General features: G+C 43.7%; 1 protein-coding gene across 2 annotated transcripts in view; it reads left to right on the top strand.

The window, feature by feature from the left end:
- The window catches only part of LOC137992401 (voltage-gated hydrogen channel 1-like), a 30,580-nt gene that overhangs the window by 3,942 nt on the left and 21,638 nt on the right, over positions 1–5,000 (top strand). The window lies entirely within an intron of this gene.

Raw genomic sequence — 5,000 nt, 5'->3', positions numbered from 1 at the left:
ATGTAGCTTCACTTGATTTCATATCTGCAGTTCATATATGATCCATTTCATATATCATTTCATCGTTAATGAATATTATGCCACGCAAATGAAGCTAGCAGTCAACTAGGATTCAAGACAGAATGACGTCTGTCTTGCTTTAAGTATACATGTACACCTGCAAGTTTTTGTTGATGCTTTGGAATGAAGCTCATTTCTTTTGGAATGAAATCTTAGGCTAATAAATTTAACTCAATTTCCAAGGTAGTTTTGTAAAAAAAAAACGCCTGGGTATAATTTATATCACAATTTTTTATTACAGGAACATGTGACAGATCTTTGTCTAACAATTTCGTAACAATGTTAGAGAAATCAGAATCAGAAATTCTTTTCATTAAAAAATATTAAACAAGTGATGTTATGGGAATTGTTTTGCCACTGTGACCAAAAAATCAATTCTTATTTTCCTTTGGATTTCAAAACTTTGTTAACTAAACACTAAGCAACCAAAGTTTTAAGCCTCGATTTCAAAATGACACCTGTTTATTTTAAATGGAATTTTCCTATTTAATGGTCTGCCATTACTAAATTTAAGATCTAGAGAGAGCTGGATCAAGGAGAAATGACGTCAAAGGCCCGTCCCACTAGTTTAAGAATGCAATGCGTGTGTACGCGGCAGAATTAATATGCGGCACAGGAGTTTTGGACTTTCAGACTTCTAAACTTGTGTTTTGCATATATAATAAACTGCATTGACACACTGAAATTTTAAGCTGGCGAGCCTTTTCAACTGGATCCAACCTTCTGAGGTCCAATTGGTCAGTTTTGAATGTGAGTTATGGCTGCAGCAGGCGGGAAATCCAAAGCTCAAAATTTTTTCAGTCAGGTGTTTTGCAAACACACTTTAAAAATCTGAAGAAAAAAAGGAAGTGTTTTTTTTATCACAGGGGCACTTAATAAGTATTTTTTAAATGAGAAACATAATCAAAGTTCAATGTGTAACATTTCGAAGCTGATAACAACTCGAAAACAGAATTAACACACAAATGTTGAACACAACAACTGAAGCAATTTACAGTGTAATATAAGAACACACAGAAAACTTTACATGAGGCTCTTCGTATATGGGCATTCCCAAATATGGCAGTGAACAAGAAAGGCCCAAAATACAGCATCTCCCCTTTCGTAGAATCGTTCCCTAACAATTTCAAAAACTTAAATGAGCAGTTCAACAAAGGTCCACTTATCACAAATCCAGGCTTTTTACTGGCTTAGGTGAACACTTTGGGTACAGTCTGGGTGGGTCTGGTGGTGTAGTGGTACTTGCAGGTGAAGGTGGCTCAGGAATAGGAGCAGACCCTGGGTCTGAAGGTCTAGGTGATGTAGGTTCAAGTGACTTGGGAGGGGTGACACCACTAGGTATTGTTAAGACAGGTGGTGGTACAACTGAAGTTAGCAGTATCACTTCCTGCTCGGGAGCAGTTGAGGTGGACTTGGCATCACCTGCAGGTAGTAGATGATCTATGTGCACATGGCACATGCATTCTTCCACTTGTACTTGGTAAGCCAAGGGACCTATCCGCAAAATCACCGTACCACGCTGCCACTTACCCTTCCCTCTGAAGTTGCGCACAAGTACCAGATTGCCTGAAACATGGCTTCGCGGAAATTTTTGGCCATATTATGCGGAAACATGCGTTGATTATGCGGAAATTACACCGGATTATGCGGAAATTTAAACAAGTTATAAAACTAATAATTAGGCCCGTCCAATGTATTTACATGCTTACGGTAAATCCGTAATCGAAATTGCAACCAATACAATTGCATTTGTGACTGAATTTTGCCCTTTGTGATTAAAATACATGGAGGAGTCACCAATTTGCGAGCAGCTTTTACCGTTGAAATAAGAGGGTTAGCTGTTGGGATTTTGCCGCAACTTTTGGTATAATAAATAAAGCGATAAAAAATTATTTTGTTTCTCGTCATGAATTTTGTTTCAATTTGGAGCAAAATTGTAATACCTTTGGAGTGCGATCCGTTCCCTCGATCATTGACTTAGTTTCTTATCACTCACGTCATTTGCTAAAGTGTAACTGTTTCTCGTCCAATGGAAAGCATTGTAGGAACAAAAACTAGTGTCCAGGCTCATTGGCGAAAAAATGCGCGGAAACTGCTTACGAACTTTAATCTTGCGAAGGAAATGGTGTGTTTTCTTCAATGTTCAGGAAAATAAGCGTTTCAAAACAGTCAATTTCTTCTGCTTTTATGTTTTTGAGGATGTTAAGGAGCTGCTTTATCACTAATATCAGGTATTTCTTCTGTTTTTTGCGGAAAATATCGGAATTATGCGGAAGATGCGGATTCCAGTGAATTATGCGGATCCGCATCGCCGCATCCTGTCAGATGCCATGCTGAAAGAAATGGCCAGCATCATGCTGTTGCTTTACTTTGGTCTGGTGCTCCTCAACATGCTGCGCCAGATTTTCTTGAAGAGGAGACAGTCAAGTGTGTGGTGTCCTGTTCAGGAACAACTTGGCAGGGGTCTAACCAGTGACAGTGTGGGGGGTATTTCTGTACGAGAATAGAGAGCTAGACAACAGCAGCTGAAGTGATTCCCTGGCTCAATCTTATTGTCTGCAATGCTTGCTTTAGTATCTGAATGTATCTCTCTGCCTCCCCATTTGATGCTGGGTGATAGCGAGGAACACGAGTATGCTGAATCCCAGGGTGATGCATCTCCTCAGAAGCAAACTAATGGCCATTATCAGATACGATCTCCTCTGGAAGACTATCCATGAACAGATGACTTAGCATTTCGATAGTCTTATGGGTGGTGGTAGAGGATGTAGAGAATACCTCTGGCCATTTGAGTGGGCATCTACCACCATAAAGAAGTACACACCGTCCTTCTCTGCATAATCCATGTGCACACGTTGCCAAACTCGAACAGGCCACTTTCATTGAACCAGGGGTGCAGTAGCAGGTTGTTTCTCAGTCGACTGACGTGCTGTACAATTTCGTACCACAGACTCAATCACCTTATCGAGACTGGGCCACCATAGGTGACTCGTAGCCTACGATTTCATATGGCAAACACCTGGATGATCAGCATGAAGGTCTTCAAGGATCCTGTCCTGTAATGCCTTGGGGATAACAACTCACAACCCCCAGAGAACACAATCCTGTTCCTCAGAAAGTTCAAAGCGCCCTGTAAAATACATGTAGGGGTGTAAGGCTTCCCCCTGTACTTGTTGTGGCCAACTTCATTTAACCAACTGTAACACCTTGCTCAATACTGGATCCTTCTTTGTCACATTAGCAATATCCCTAGCTGTGACTGGGAGATCATTCACATAGTAGTAGTAGTAGTAGTAGTAGTAGGCCTCTGTCAGTTGGTGTCGACCATGGATGATGATGCGCCCTAGTTGGATGCCGCGTTTGTAGGTCCACGGCTGGAACAGCTACATCTGCTGCAGTCAGCCTCTGTGCACTCCCAGCTCTCAGTTTTGATGTCCAGAGCCCTCAGGTCGTGCCTGCAGACATCTTTATAGCGCAGCTTGAGTCGGCCAACAGGTCTTGTGCCAGAGGCTAGCTCGCTGTACAGGATGTCCTTTGGAATCTGGCCGACTTCCATCCGGTGAACATGGCCGAGCCAGGGCAGCCTGTATTGTCTCAGCAGCGTGAACATTGTCGAGAGGCCAGCATGTGCGAGGACCTCAACGTTTGGCACTTTGTCAGTCCACTTGATGTTGAGGATGCCGCAGAGGCAGCGCATGTAGGTAGATTGTCCACACCTCGCTGCCGTTGTATACTGCCATTTTGGTTGTGGTTGTGAGCTTGGGGCTCTCCCGGATATGTGTGGTGAGCCGACCAAGTGTTGTTGCAGCCTTCCTGATGCGTTGGTTGATCTCAGCATCAAGGGATGGGTTGTCACTGATTGTGGCCCCAAGGTACCGATAGGTGAACTGGTACACGTACAACGCAGAGTTCTTAGTTGTCGATGGTGGTGACAGGTGGCGTTTCCACACCCTGGACTAGCACGTTGGTCTTTTTCAGGCTGATCGTGAGGTGTAGTCTTTGCGGGCTTGAGAGAAACTGTTCATACGTTCCTCAAGGTCTTGCTCTGTATGTGAAGTGACGGCAGCGTCATCACCAGAGAGCAGGTCTCTGATGGTGATCTCACATACTTTGGTCTTTGCTCTCAGTCTGGCAAGGTTGAACACCCTCCCCTCTGATCTTGTGTGCAGTCCTTCTGTGGCAGTCTCAGAAGCATGCTTCAGAAGCAGGGAGAAAAAGATCCCGAAGAGGGATGGCACCAGAACACAGAACACCAGAATGCATTCACATACGTAAAATGGAAAAAGTCACTCTCCTCTGGTGTGTTCCGTTCTTTTGCGGAAAACCACCTCATGATGGGAGAATGTAAGAATTAATTAAAGCCAATCTCTGCAGCCGTGCAGCAGCCAGGGTTGGTACTGCTGACTTAGGGCTCAAGATGGTCAAGAGTGGCTTGTGGTCAGTTTCCAAGGCAAACTTTCTTCCAAAAAGGTACTGATGAAAGTTTTTCGCACTGTAAATGATGGATAGTGCCTCCTTCTCTAACTGAGCATACATGTAGTTCTTCTCACTAGTGGAAAGTGTTCTCAAGGCAAAGGCAATAGGGCGCTCTTCACCACCTTGCATCAAGTGTGATAACACTGCTCTGATACCACATGAAGAGGCATCACAGGCCAATTTAATAGGAAGGTTAACATCATAGTGGGCAAGAACCTTCGCAGACTGCAGCAGCTCCTTCGAAGACTCAAAAGCCTTTTGAGACTCTGGCTGCTACGACCAGGACACACCTTCCCGAAACAAGTTGTTGAGCAGGTGAAGCAGTGTCAAGAAATTAGGTAGAAATTTCCCATAGTACTGGAGCATTCCAAGGAAGGAATGTAGCTCTGTAACAATTTTTGGAGACAGAGCTTCAACAATGGCCCGCACCTTCTCAGGTAATGGGTTGACCCCCTCAGCATCAA

This window comes from Montipora foliosa, chromosome 2 (assembly GCF_036669935.1).
Source record: "Montipora foliosa isolate CH-2021 chromosome 2, ASM3666993v2, whole genome shotgun sequence".
NCBI classification, from domain to species: Eukaryota; Metazoa; Cnidaria; class Anthozoa; order Scleractinia; family Acroporidae; genus Montipora; species Montipora foliosa.
This window is presented reverse-complemented; position numbering and strand designations above follow the sequence as displayed.